The sequence below is a fragment of the Cryptomeria japonica genome, unplaced genomic scaffold, assembly GCF_030272615.1.
Source record: "Cryptomeria japonica unplaced genomic scaffold, Sugi_1.0 HiC_scaffold_279, whole genome shotgun sequence".
NCBI classification, from domain to species: Eukaryota; Viridiplantae; Streptophyta; class Pinopsida; order Cupressales; family Cupressaceae; genus Cryptomeria; species Cryptomeria japonica.
The window spans coordinates 182,501-197,500 of NW_026729101.1; the positions used below are offsets into that span (position 1 = coordinate 182,501).

General features: G+C 60.1%; 1 non-coding gene across 1 annotated transcript; it reads left to right on the forward strand.

Moving 5' to 3' along the window:
* Nucleotides 1–11,145: 11,145 nt before the first annotated feature.
* LOC131870014 (5S ribosomal RNA) lies at nt 11,146–11,264 on the forward strand. The gene has a single exon (XR_009368382.1). It is a non-coding gene; the product is annotated as a 5S ribosomal RNA (ribosomal RNA).
* The last annotated feature ends 3,736 nt before the right edge of the window (nt 11,265–15,000 follow it).

Here is a 15,000-nt window from a genome sequence, read left to right on the forward strand (position 1 = left end):
ATGCGGCGGGAAGGCCCCGACGGCTAAACGGAAGAGGCTGCAGGGCCGCCTCGGAATGGTCCAAGCATCGGATGCGATTGGGACGACTACCAGTGCCAACCCCTTATCCCGCGATGCGTCCGATACACAGATAGTTCCAAGGCGGCCGAGGAGCCTCACCGCATATCAATCGGGGTGCGAGGCGAGGGATGGGGCGGGAAGGCCCCAACGGCTAGACGGAAGAGGCTTCAGGGCCACCTCGGAATGGTCCAAGCATCGGACGCGCTTGGGGCGACTGCCAGTGCCAACCCCTTATCCCGCGATGCGTCCAATACACAGATGGTTCCAAGGCGGCCGAGGAGCCTCACCGCATAGCAATCGGGGGTGCGAGGCGAGGGATGGGGCGGGAAGGCCCCAACGGCTAGACGGAAGAGGCTTCAGGGCCGCCTAGGAATGGTCCAAGCATCGGACACGCTTGGGGCGACTACCAGTGACAGCCCCCTATCCCGCGATGCGTCCGATACGAAGATGGTTCCAAGGCGGCCGAGGAGCCTCACCGCATAGCAATCGGGGTGCGAGGTGGGGGATGCGGCGAGATGGCCCCAACGGCTAGACGGAAGAGGCCACAGGGCCGCGTCGGAATAGTCCAAGCATCGGACGCGCTTGGGGCGACTACCAGTGACAACCCCTTATCCCGCGATGCGTCCGATACGAAGATAGTTCCAAGGCGGCCGAGGAGCCTCACCGCATAGCAATCGGGGTGCGAGGTGGGGGATGCGGCGAGATGGCCCCAACGGCTAGACGGAAGAGGCTGCAGGGCCGCCTCGGAATAGTCCAAGCATCGGACGCGCTTGGGGCCACTACCAGTGACAACCCCTTATCCCGCGATGCGTCCGATACGAAGATAGTTCCAAGGCGGCCGAAGAGCCTCACCGCATAGCAATCGGGGTGCGAGGTGGGGGATGCGGCGAGATGGCCCCAACGGCTAGACGGAAGAGGCCACAGGGCCGCCTCGGAATAGTCCAAGCATCGGACGCGCTTGGGGCGACTACCAGTGACAACCCCTTATCCCGCGATGCGTCCGATACGAAGATAGTTCCCAGGCGGCCGAGGAGCCTCACCGCATAGCAATCGGGGTGCGAGGCGAGGGATGCGGCGAGATGGCCCCAAAGGCTAGACGGAAGAGGCTGCAGGGCTGCCTCGGAATAGTCCAAGCATCGGACGCGCTTGGGGCGACTACCACTGCCAACCCCTTATCCCGCGATGCGTCCGATACACAGATAGTTCCGAGGCGGCCGAGGAGGTGGGGGATGCAGCGAGATGGCCCCAACGGCTAGACGGAAGAGGCTGCAGGGCCGCCTCGGAATAGTCCAAGCATCGGACGCGCTTGGGGCGACTACCAGTGACAACCCCTTATCCCGCGATGCGTCCGATACACAGATAGTTCCGAGGCGGCCAAGGAGCCTCACCGCATAGCAATCGTGGTGCGAGGTGGGGGATGCGGCGAGATGGCCCCAACGGCTAGACGGAAGAGGCTGCAGGGCCGCCTCGGAATGGTCCAAGCATCGGATGCGCTTGGGGCGACTACCACTGCCAACCCCTTATCCCGCGATGCGTCCGATACACAGATAGTTCCAAGGCGGCCGAGGAGCCTCACAGCATAGCAATCAGGGTGCGAGGCGAGGGATGCGGCGAGAAAGCCCCAACGGCTAGAGGGAAGAGGCTTCAGGTCCGCCTCGGAATGGTCCAAGCATCGGACGCGCTTGGGGCGACTACCAGTGACAACCCCTTATCCCGCGACGCGTCCGATACACAGATAGTTCCAAGGCGGCCGAGGAGCCTCACCGCATAGCAATCGGGGTGCGAGGCGAGGGATGCGGCGAGAAGGACCCAACGGCTACACGGAAGAGGCTTCGGGGCCGCCTCGGAATGGTCCAAGCATCGGACGCGCTTGGGGCGACTACCAGTGACAACCCCTTATCCCGCGACGCGTCCGATACACAGATAGTTCCAAGGCGGCCGAGGAGCCTCACCGCATAGCAATCGGGGTGCGAGGCGAGGGATGCGGCGAGAAGGACCCAACGGCTAGACGGAAGAGGCTTCGGGGCCGCCTCGGAATGGTCCAAGCATCGGACGCGCTTGGGGCGACTACCAGTGACAACCCCTTATCCCGCGACGCGTCCGATACACAGATAGTTCCAAGGCGGCCGAGGAGCCTCACCGCATAGCAATCGGGGTGCGAGGCGAGGGATGCGGCGAGAAGGACCCAACGGCTAGACGGAAGAGGCTTCGGGTCCGCCTCGGAATGGTCCAAGCATCGGACGCGCTTGGGGCGACTACCAGTGACAACCCCTTATCCCGCGACGCGTCCGATACACAGATAGTTCCAAGGCGGCCGAGGAGCCTCACCGCATAGCAATCGGGGTGCGAGGCGAGGGATGCGGCGAGAAGGACCCAACGGCTAGACGGAAGAGGCTTCGGGTCCGCCTCGGAATGGTCCAAGCATCGGACGCGCTTGGGGCGACTACCAGTGACAACCCCTTATCCCGCGACGCGTCCGATACACAGATAGTTCCAAGGCGGCCGAGGAGCCTCACCGCATAGCAATCGGGGTGCGAGGCGAGGGATGCGGCGAGAAGGACCCAACGGCTAGACGGAAGAGGCTTCGGGTCCGCCTCGGAATGGTCCAAGCATCGGACGCGCTTGGGGCGACTACCAGTGACAACCCCTTATCCCGCGACGCGTCCGATACACAGATAGTTCCGAGGCGGCCGAGGAGCCTCACCGCATAGCAATCGGGGTGCGAGGCGAAGGATGCGGCGAGAAGGACCCAACGGCTAGACGGAAGAGGCTTCGGGTCCGCCTCGGAATGGTCCAAGCATCGGACGCGCTTGGGGCGACTACCAGTGACAACCCCTTATCCCGCGACGCGTCCGATACACAGATAGTTCCAAGGCGGCCGAGGAGCCTCACCGCATAGCAATCGGGGTGCGAGGCGAGGGATGCGGCGAGAAGGACCCAACGGCTAGACGGAAGAGGCTTCAGGGCCGCCTCGGAATGGTCCAAGCATCGAACGCGCTTGGGGCGACTACCAGTGACAACCCCTTATCCCGCGACGCGTCCGATACACAGATAGTTCCGAGGCGGCCGAGGAGCCTCACCGCATAGCAATCGGGGTGCGAGGCGAGGGATGCGGCGAGAAGGACCCAACGGCTAGACGGAAGAGGCTTCAGGGCCGCCTCGGAATGGTCCAAGCATCGGACGCGCTTGGGGCGACTACCAGTGACAACCCCTTATCCCGCGACGCGTCCGATACACAGATAGTTCCGAGGCGGCCGAGGAGCCTCAACGCATAGCAATCGGGGTGCGAGGCGAGGGATGCGGCGAGAAGGACCCAACGGCTAGACGGAAGAGGCTTCAGGGCCGCCTCGGAATGGTCCAAGCATCGGACGCGCTTGGGGCGACTACCAATGACAACCCCTTATCCCGCGACGCGTCCGATACACAGATAGTTCCGAGGCGGCCGAGGAGCCTCACCGCATAGCAATCGGGGTGCGAGGCGAGGGATGCGGCGAGAAGGACCCAACGGCTAGACGGAAGAGGCTTCAGGGCCGCCTCGAAATGGTCCAAGCATCGGACGCGCTTGGGGCGACTACCAGTGACAACCCCTTATCCCGCGACGCGTCCGATACACAGATAGTTCCGAGGCGGCCGAGGAGCCTCACCGCATAGCAATCGGGGTGCGAGGCGAGGGATGCGGCGAGAAGGACCCAACGGCTAGACGGAAGAGGCTTCAGGGCCGCCTCGGAATGGTCCAAGCATCGGACGCGCTTGGGGCGACTACCGTTGCCAACCCCTTATCCCGCGATGCGTCTGATACACAGATAGTTCCGAGGCGGCCGAGGAGCCTCACCGCATAGCAATCGGGTTGCGAGGCAGATTATTGGGAAGGGAACCCCCTGGGATGCGGCTCAAGCAGTGCCCAAAGGGACTGGAATGCGGAATCACATCGAGAGACCCAAATGCTATACGAGGGCTCAAATCGAATTATCGATTTGGCCACGACATGGACGCATCGGAACGACTACCTTTGCCGAACCACTCGCAATTGCATCCATACCGAAACCAATAGACATTTCCGTTAGAGCCCTCGCATAGCATTCGGGAATCTCGCATGCCCCTCTAAATCGACCAATGCTGGCGCTCAATGAAAATCCGAGCGCTACCACCGTTCGAGCGCCAGCATTGGTCGAGTTAGAGGGGCACGGGGGAGAATGCTCCAGTCAACACCTCCCCTATATAAGTTATTTGTCCGATTCTCGCACAACCGTAGTCTGCCTCGTCGAATCAAACAACGGTCCCAGATTCCGACTTCCGTTCCGTAGAGACCCAAAAGCTAGATGGAGGCTCGCAAGAAAGAGAGTCGGCGCATAGCAATCGGGTTTCTCGAACGTTTAGGGACCGAGCTCACTTGCGGATAGGGCAAAATCCGCCAAGCAACCCAAAAGCTAGACGGGGGCTCGAATCGAATCGCCTAGGCGGCCACAACAACGACGTGTTGGATCGACTACCAGTGCCAAACCATTCAGCAAGACTAGTCTGTGTCGAGGCCGGATAGAGATTCTCAGAGAGCGCCCGCATAGCATTTAGGAGACCTGCCGCGTCCCTCACACTCGACAAATGGTGGTGCACGTTTATAAATCCGAGCGATCCCAACCCTTTCAAGCACCAACATCGGTCGAGATAGAGGGGCACGGAGGGGGCTGCGTGAGACAACACAGTCCCCTATATAAGTTATTTGTCCGATTCTCACACATCCGAAGAATGGTCATCAAATCGGACAACAGCCCAAACTTCCGACTTCCGTCCCAGAAAGCCCAAGAGCTATCTAAAACGTTCATGGCCGGAACTCGATCGCGGCTATACCAGTCCGCCAAGCAACCCAAAAGCTAGACTGGAGCTCTAGTCGAATCACCTCTGTGGCCATTGCAAGGACGTGTTGGAGCGACTACCATTGCCGAACCATTCCGCAGGTCGAGTCCATACCAAGGCCGCATAGAGATTCACGATGAGCTCCTGCATAGCAATCAGGAGACTTGCCGTGTCCATCACAATCGATAAATCCTGGTGCAAGATTTTTGCATCCGAGCGCTCCAACCAGTCGAGCACCAGCATCAATCGACATAAACGGGCACGGGGGGAGGATGCTCGAGAACACTACCTCCCCTATATAAGTTATTTGTCCGATTCTCAAGCAGCCGAAGTCTGGTCATCGAATCGGGTCAAAGACCACAACTTCCGACTTTACCCACAATGCAAGTCATCGAATCGAACATCGGCCCCCGAGTCGGACTCCATGCGTATGTCAGGTCATCGGACCCAAATTCCGCCTTCCTGCGCATGGCGGGCCATCAATATCAACTCGGTCATCGGACCCAAACTCCGCCTTTTTGCGTATGGCACGCCTTCAAATCGGTCATCGGACCCAAATTCCGCCTTCCTGTGCATGGCGGGCCATCAACATCAACTCGGTCATCGGACCCAAATTCCGCCTTTCTGCGCATGGCACGCCATCAACTCGGTCATCGGACCCAAATTCCGCCTTCCTGCGCATGGCAGGTCATCGGACACAAATTCAGACCTCGCCAATATGCCTACGTATCGAATCGGTCATCGGACCCAACTTCCGACTTCATCCATACTGTAGGGTCTTTGAGGTTGGCGCGGTGCGCTCAACCCAGGGAGTCGACCCATCGAAGCATACACCTCCCCTATATAAGCTATTTGTCCGATTCCCACACCTGTGTAGTTTGCACCTCTGACCAGGACATCGACCCCAACTTCCGAACTCGACTGCAACGACGGCACCAGCGCCTTGGTGCGCACCTTGCGACGCACAGTCCCAACATTCGCCTTCCTGCACATGGCAGGTCATCGGACCCAAATTCCGACCTCGCGAGTATGCCTACATATCGAATCGGTCATCGGACCCAACTTCCGACTTCATCCATACCGTAGGGTCTTTGAGGTTGGCGCGGTGCGCTCAACCCGGGGAGTCGACCCAACGAAGCATACACCTCCCCTATATAAGCTATTTGTCCGATTCCCACACCTGTGTAGTTTGCACCTCCGATCAAGACATCGACCCCAACTTCCGAACTCGCCTCCAACGACCGAACCAGCGCCTTGGTGCGCACCTTGCAACGCACAGTGCCAACATTCGCCTTCCTGCACGTGGCAGGTCATCGGACCCAAATTCCGACCTCGCGAGTATGCCTACATATCGAATCGGTCATCGGACCCAACTTCCGACTTCATCCATACCGTAGGGTCTTTGAGGTTGGCGCGGTGCGCTCAACCCGGGGAGTCGACCCAACGAAGCATACACCTCCCCTATATAAGCTATTTGTCCGATTCCCACACCTGTGTAGCTTGCACCTCCGATCAGGACATCGACCCCAACTTCCGAACTCGACTAAAAAGACCGCACCAGCGCCTTGGTGTGCACCTTGCAACGCACAGTGTCAACATTCGCCTTCCTGCACATGGCAGGTCATCGGACCCAAATTCCGACCTCATGAGCATACCTACTAATCGAATCGGTCATCGGACCCAACTTCCGACTTCATCCATACCGTAGGGTCTTTGAGGTTGGCGCGGTGCGCTCAACCTGGGGAGTCGACCCATCGAAGCATACACCTCCCCTATATAAGCTATTTGTCCGATTCCGACACCTGTGTAGTTTGCACCTCCGCTCAGGACATCGACCCCAACTTCCGAACTCGCCTGCAACGACCGAACCAGCGCCTTGGTGCGCACCAAAAGTGCGCACTTTTGGAGGGCACTTTTCTGCGCTCCAAAGGTGCGCACTTTTGGAGGGCACTTTTTGGAGGGCACTTTTCTGCGCTCCAAAGGTGCGCACTTTTGGAGGGCACTTTTTGGAGGGCACTTTTCTGCGCTCCAAAGGTGCGCACTTTTGGAGGGCACTTTTTGGAGGGCACTTTTCTGCGCTCCAAAGGTGCGCACTTTTGGAGGGCACTTTTTGGAGGGCACTTTTCTGCGCTCCAAAGGTGCGCACTTTTGGAGGGCACTTTTTGGAGGGCACTTTTCTGCGCTCCAAAGGTGCGCACTTTTGGAGGGCACTTTTTGGAGGGCACTTTTCTGCGCTCCAAAGGTGCGCACTTTTGGAGGGCACTTTTTGGAGGGCACTTTTCTGCGCTCCAAAGGTGCGCACTTTTGGAGGGCACTTTTTGGAGGGCACTTTTCTGCGCTCCAAAGGTGCGCACTTTTGGAGGGCACTTTTTGGAGGGCACTTTTCTGCGCTCCAAAGGTGCGCACTTTTGGAGGGCACTTTTTGGAGGGCACTTTTCTGCGCTCCAAAGGTGCGCACTTTTGGAGGGCACTTTTGTGCACTCCAAAGGTGCGCACTTTTGGAGGGCACTTTTCCTGTGCTCCAAAGGTGCACACCTAGGTGAGCACCTTCGACCACACCTTGTAGCACACCAAACTCTGACTTTCGACTTCATCCGCAATGCAGGGTCTTTGAGGTTGGCGCAATGCGCACAACCAGGGGAGTCGACCCATCAAACCCAACACCTCCCCTATATAAGCTATTTGTCTGATTCTCATACATGCGTAGCCTGCAGGAGCAATTAGGACATCGACCCCAACTTTCGGCTTCTAAACGAAAACAAGGTCTTTGAGGTTGGTGTAATGCGAACAACTAGGGGAGTCAACCCATCAAACCCAACACCTCCCCTATATAAGCTATTTGTCTGATTCTCATACATGTGTAGTCTACAGGAGCAATTAGGACATCGACCCCAACTTTTGACTTCTTAACGAAAACAAGGTCTTTGAGGTTGACGTAATGCGCACAACCAGGGGAGTCGACCCATCAAACCCAACACCTCCCCTATATAAGCTATTTGTCCGATTCTCATACATGTGTAGCCTGCAGGAGCCATTAGGACATTGACCCCAACTTTTGACTTCTTAACGAAAACAAGGTCTTTGAGGTTGGCGTAATGCGCACAACCAAGGGAGTTGACCCATCAAACCCAACACCTCCCCTATATAAGCTATTTGTCTGATTCTCATACATGTGTAGCCTGCAACAACGATTAGGACATCCACCCCAACTTCTGAATTCGTCTGCGTTGACCGCACCAAAGGTGCACGCCTTGGTGCTCACCAAAATCCGACTTCCGACTTCTTCTGCTATGCGGGGTCTTTGAGGTTGGCGCAGTGCGCACAACCAGGGGAGTCAACCCACCGAATGCAACACCTCCCCTATATAAGCTATTTGTCTGATTCTCATACATGCGTAGACTGCAGCAATGATTAGGACATCCACCCCAACTTTTGACTTCTTAAACAAGACAGGGTCTTTGAAGTTGGTGCAGTGCACACAACCAGGGGAGTCGACCCATCAAACGCAACACCTCCCCTATATAAAGCTATTTGTCCGATTCTCATACGTGTAGTCTGCAGCAGCGATTAGGACATCGACCCCAACTTCCGAATTCGTTTGCATTGACCGCACCAAAGGTGCACGCCTTGGTGTGCACCCTGGAGTGCACTTTGGTGCTCACCTCGGTGCACACTTTGGTGTGCACCTCGGTGTGCACCAAAGGTGCGCACCTTGGAGCGCACCAAAGGTGTACACTTTGGAGCGCACCACATAGGGTCTTTGAGAGGTTGGCGCAGTGCGCACACCAAGGTGGGTGTTGAGGTGCGTGCCGAGGTGGGTGGGTGCTAGGGTGCGCTCCATGGTGGGTGCCAGGGTGGGTGCGTGCTAGGGTGGATTCCAAAGAGGGTCATAGGGTGGGTGCCAAGGTGGGTTGGTGATATAGTGGGTTCAAAGGTGGGTACTAGGGTGGGTTCCAAGGTGGGTCACAAGTTGGGTGCCAGGATGCGTGGGTGTTAGGTTGGGTGCCAAGGTGGGCTCCTGCGTGGGTGGGTGCTAGGGTGGGTTTCAAGGTGGACGCGAGGGCGGGTGCCAAGGTGGGTAACAAGTTGGGTGTTAGGATGGGTGAGTGCTAGAGTGGGTGCCAAGGTGGGTGGGTGCTAAGGTGGATGCCAAGGTGGTTCACAGGGTGGGTGGGTTCTAGGGTGAGTTCCAAGGTGGGTCACAGGTTCAGTGCTAGGGTGGGTGTCAAGGCGGGTGTCGAGGTGCCTGGGTGCTAGGGTGTGGATGCCAATGTGGGTCATAGGGTGGGTACTAGGGTGGGCTGCAATGTGGGTGCCAAGGTGGGTAACATGCTCGGTGGGTTCTAAATTGGGTGCCAGGGTGGGTGTGCACCCACCTTGCCCGAGGTGGGTGCCAAGGTGCCAGTGTGGGTGGGTGCTAAGGTGGATGCCAAGGTGGGTGAGAAGGTGGGTGATAGGTTGAGTGGTAGGATGGGTGGGTGCCAAGATGGGTCACAGGGTGGGTGCAAGGGTGGGTAGGTGCTAGGGTTGGTGTCAGGGTGGGTGGGTGCTAGGTTGGGTTCCAAGGTGGGTGCGAGGGTGAGTGTCAAGGTGGGTCACAGGTTAGGTGCTAGGATGGGTGAGTGCTAGGGTGCAAAGGTGCCAGGGTGGGTGCTAGGATGGGTCGATGCTAGGGTGAGTGGCAAGGTGGGTCCACAAGTGTCAAGGTGGGTGCCGAGGTGGGTGCCAAGTCGGCGACTGCTATGGTGGATGCCAAGGTGGGTCACGGGGTGGGTGCCAAGTTGCTAGGTTGGGTTCCAAGGTGGGTGCCAACGTGGGTGCTAGGGTGCGTGGGTTAAAGGGTGTGTCACAACGTGGGTGCCAGGATGGGTGCGCACCCACACTGGCCAAGACGGGTGCGGGTGCAAGGTTGGGTTCCAAGCCCGGTCACAGGCTGGGTGCTAGGATGGGTGGGTGCCAAGGTGGGCACCAGGGTGGGTGCACCCACCCTGGCCAAGGTGGGTCACGGGGTGGGTCCTAGGGTGGGTAACGGGGTGGGTACTAAGGTGCGTGCCAAGGTGGGTCATAGGGTGGGTGCCAAGGTGGGCACCAGGGTGGGTGTGCACCAACCCTAGCCAGGGTAGGTCACGGGGTGGTTGTCGGGGTGGGCGTCAAGGAGCCAAGGTGGGTGGCAAGTAGCCAAGTTGCGTGCCAAGGTGGGTGTCGGGGTGGGTGCCAAGGATCCAAGGTGGGTGCCAAGGAACCAAGGTGGGTGTCTGGGTGGGTGCCGAGGTGGGAGCCAGGGTGGGTCCCAAGGTGAGTGCAAAGGTGGGTGCCAGGGTCAAGGTGAGTGCCAATGTGGGTTCCAAGGTGCCAGGGTCAGGGTGAGTGCCAATGTGGGTTCAAAGGTGCTAAGTTGGGTGCGAGGTTGGGTGCGAGGGTGGGTGGGTGCCAAGGTGTGCTAGGTGGAAGCCCGGGTGGGTCGGCATCCCATGGGTGTCGAGTTGGGTGCCTGATGGGTGCTTCTTGTCAAGTTTTAGTCGTCGGGACTCATTTCGAGCCTTAGAGGTCGTTTCTTGTCCGGTTGCCCTGTCTTCGACCTGGGAACCCAATTTTGGTCCTCGGGTCCCATTTTTTTTTGTCTCGCATCCCACTTTTGGCCTGTGGCCTTTTCGGGGTCGATTCTCGTTTTGGGCATCAGAGCATGTTTCTTCTCCTAAAACCCAATATTTGTTTATTAAGTCTCGGAACACATTTTTGTTCTCGTGGACCCATCATGGGTCTTGGAACGCATTTGTGGTCCTTGGGTCCCATTTTGCATCCCGAAACTTGTGTTTTGGTGCTTGATCCCTATTTTGGGTGCCCACCTTGCACCAAGTGCGCACCCGGGGCAAACCGAGCGCCTTGGTGCACCGGGGCAAGATCGAGCGTGCACCCGAGGCGCCCCGAACATGCACCAAGGTGCACTCGGCCCACATGTGAGCGCAGGTCGTTGCGCCCGAGGTGGTGTGTGGGCACCGCGTTGCAGACGGGACACTGCACGCACACGACGCCCCCTCCAGGTGCACGCACGTAGGCCGGGCCGGGTGCACACCCGACGCCCTAGCAAGGTGCGCGCACCCGGGCAGGGCTCACACTTGGCGAACGGGGCGCACTTCGCGAGGGAGGGTGTGCACCTCGACGGGGGTGGGTGGCCGGGGTGGATTCGCACGTGGGTCGCGGTTTGCTAAGTACACACTGCGACAAGCTCATAACGGGTGCGATCATACCAGCGTTAGTGCACCGGATCCCATCAGAACTCCGCAGTTAAGCGCGCTTGGGCCGGAGTAGTACTGGGATGGGTGACCTCCCGGGAAGTCCCGGTGTTGCACCCTTTTTTAGTTTTTCGCCGGGCGTCGCAATGCTATTTGAATAAACCTTTTGCCCGTTTGCGTTCTCGTCGGGGCCGGGCCGGGCCGGGGTGCGCTGCCCGCACTACCGCGCGCGCGGGGGCGACACCGAGCGCGCACCCGAGGCGCCCCGAGCACACAGGCCACGGTGCAACCCGGGCGTTGTGCGCGCACCCCGGTGCGCCCGAGGTGCTGCGCGCGCACCCAGGTGAAATCGGTGTGCACCTCGGCCAGTGCGCGCTCGGTCGAGTCGCGCACGTTGGCCAAGGTGCACGGTGATGTTTCTTACTCTAAGGTTCCGCACCAGACGCCCGGGACAGGTGAGCGAAGCTGGGCGGGGCCGGGTGCGCGGCCGGGGCAGGTGCACGCAGCTGGAGAGAGCTTTGGAGCACACTTCGGAGCGCACCAATGATGCGCTCCATTCAAAAGTTTCCTGAAAAGGCAAAAAAAGTTGAGATTATAGAATTTCCCACTTGAGAGATTGTAAAAAAAAAAAATTTAAAATGAAGGAAACGCGGGTGCCAAGGTGTGCGCAGCCCAGCCAAGGTGTGCGCACCAAGGCGCCCACCCTGGCGAAGGTGCACGCAAGGTGCGCACCCGAGGCAAACCGGACAATTAACCCAACTTTCGACTTCGCGCGCACCTTGGAGCGCACTTCGGAGCGCTCCTTGGTGCGCACCAATCTTGGGCACCTCGGAGTGCACCATGGCGCCCACCAAGGTGCGCACCCGGGGCAAACCGAGCTCCGACTTCGTGCGCACCTTGGAGCGCACGAAAGGTGCGCACCATGGCGCCCACCAAGGTGCGCAGCCCAGCCAAGGCGTGCGCATCAAGGTGCGCACCCTGGCGAAGGTGCGCACCCGGGGCAAACCGAGCTCCGACTTCGTGCGCACCTTGGAGCGCACAAAAGGTGCGCAACCCAGCCAAGGTGTGCGCACCCCGGTCAAACCGAGCTCCGAATCGTGCGCACCAGAGGTGCACGCCATCGTGCGCACCTTGGAGCACACTTCGGAGCCCTCCTTGGTGCGCGCCGATGTTGCGCACCTCGGAGCGCACCCGGGGAAAACAATGCAATTAACCCGACTTTCGACTTCGTGGGCACCTCGGAGCGCTCTCGGGTTCGCACCTCGGAGCACACCGAGGTGCGCACCTTTGATGCGCTGCCTTCACCAATTTCCAGAAAAGGCAAGAAAACATTGAGAAGGTGTGCGCACCGAGGTGCCCACCCTGGCGAAGGTGCACGCGAGGTGCGCACCCGGGGCAAACCGGGCTCCGACTTCGTGCACGCCGCACCTTGGAGCACACTTCGGAGCGCTCCTTGGTGCGCACCAGGGCGCGCAACCCAGCCGAGGTGCCCACCCCGGCGAAGGTGCACGCGAGGTGCGCACCCGGGGCAAACCGGGCTCCGACTTCGTGCACGCCATGGTGCCCACCGCGGCGAAGGTGCACGCGAGGTGCGCACCCGGGGCAAACCGGGCTCCGACTTCGTGCACGCCGCACCTTGGAGCACACTTCGGAGCGCTCCTTGGTGCGCACCATGGTGCCCACCAGGGCGCGCAACCCCGCCGAAGGTGCACGCGAGGTGCGCACCCGGGGCAAACCGGGCTCCGACTTCGTGCACGCCGCACCTTGGAGCACACTTCGGAGCGCTCCTTGGTGCGCACCATGGTGCCCACCAGGGCGCGCAACCCCGCCGAAGGTGCACGCGAGGTGCGCACCCGGGGCAAACCGGGCTCCGACTTCGTGCACGCCATGGTGCGCACCGCGGCGAAGGTGCGCACCCGGGGCAAACCGGGCTCCGACTTCGTGCACGCCGCACCTTGGAGCACACTTCGGAGCGCTCCTTGGTGCGCACCAGGGCGCGCAACCCAGCCGAGGTGCCCACCCCGGCGAAGGTGCACGCGAGGTGCGTACCCGGGGCAAACCGGGCTCCGACTTCGTGCACGCCGCACCTTGGAGCACACTTCGGAGCGCTCCTTGGTGCGCACCATGGTGCCCACCAGGCCGCGCAACCCAGCCAAGGTGTGCGCACCAAGGTGCACGCGAGGTGCGCACCCGGGGCAAACCGGGGTCCGACTTCGTGCACGCCGCACCTTGGAGCACACATCGGGGCGCTCCCGGGTTCGCACCGGCGTTGCGCACCGTGGTGGGCACCTCGGAGCACACCAAGGTGGGCAGCGAGGTGCGCACCTTTGATGCGATGCCTTCACTAATTTCCATAAAAGGCAAAAAAAAAACGAGATTTTAAAATTTCCGTTTTGAAAGATAGTGAGAAAAAGGGAATGCTGGTGCCATCTTGAGCCCGCCCTGGTGCGCAGCCCAGCCAAGGTGTGCGCACCAAGGTGCCCACCCTGGCGAAGGTGCGCGCCCGGGCAATTAACCCAACTTCCAACTTCGCGCGCGCCAGGGTGGGAGCGCACCCAACAACCGGGCCTGGGAAGAGCCAATGCGAGAAACCCCACCAAACGCTCTGACAAAAAAAGAGGGGGCGCTCCAGTAACCCCGCTTCGGAGCGCACCCTGGGCAAACCCAGCCAAGGTGCCCACCCCGGCCAAGGTGCAGGCGAGGTGCGCACCCGGGGCAAACCGGGCTCCGACAACGTGCACGCCGCACCTTGGAGCACACTTCGTAGCGCTCCCAGGTGCGCACCTCAGAGCACACCAAGGTGGGCAGCGAGGTGCGCACCTTTGATGCGCTGCCTTCACTAATTTCCAGAAAAGGCAAAAAAAAAAGGAGATTTTAAAATTTCCGTTTTGAAAGATAGTGAAAAAAACGGAACGCGCGTGCCATCTTGAGCCCGCCCTGGTGCGCAGCCCAGGTAAGGTGCCCACCCTGGCAAAGGTGCGCACCCGGGCAATTAACCCTACTTCCGACTTCGTGCGCGCCAGGGTGGCAACCGGGCCTCGGAAGAGCCAATGCGAGAAACCCCACCAAACGCTCCGACAAAAAAAGAGGCGGCGCTCCAATAACCCCGCTTCGGAGCGCAGCCGGGGCAAACCCAGCCAAGGTGCCCACCCCGACGAAGGTGCACGCGAGGTGCGCACCCGGGGCAAACCGGGCTCCGACAACGTGCATGCAGCACCTTGGAGCACACTTCGAAGCACTCCCGGGTGCCCACCGGCGTTGCGCACCGTGGTGGGCAGCGAGGTGCGCACCTTTGATGCGCTGCCTTCACTAATTTCCAGAAAAAGGCAAAAAAAAATGAGATTTTAAAATTTCCGTTTTGAAAGATAGTGAAAAAAAAGGAACGCGGGTGCCATCTTGAGCCCGCCCTGGTGCGCAGCCCAGGCAAGGCATGCGCACCAAGGTGCCCACCCGAGGTGCACACCCGGGGCAAACCAGGCTCCGACTTCGTGCAGGCCGCACCTTGGAGCACACTTCGGAGCGCTCCTTGGTGCGCACCATGGTGCCCACCAGGGCGCGCAACCCAGCCAAGGTCTGCACACCAAGGTGCCCACCCCGGCGAAGGTGCACGCGAGGTGCGCACCCGGGGCAAACCGGGCTCCGACTTCGTGCACGCCATGGTGCCCACCGCGGCGAAGGTGCACGCGAGGTGCGCACCCGGGGCAAACCGGGCTCCGACTTCGTGCACGCCGCACCTTGGAGCACACTTCGGAGCGCTCCTTGGTGCGCACCATGGTGCCCACCAGGGCGCGCAACCCAGCCAAGGTGTGCGCACCAAGGTGCACGCGAGGTGCGCACCCGGGGCAAACCGGGGTCC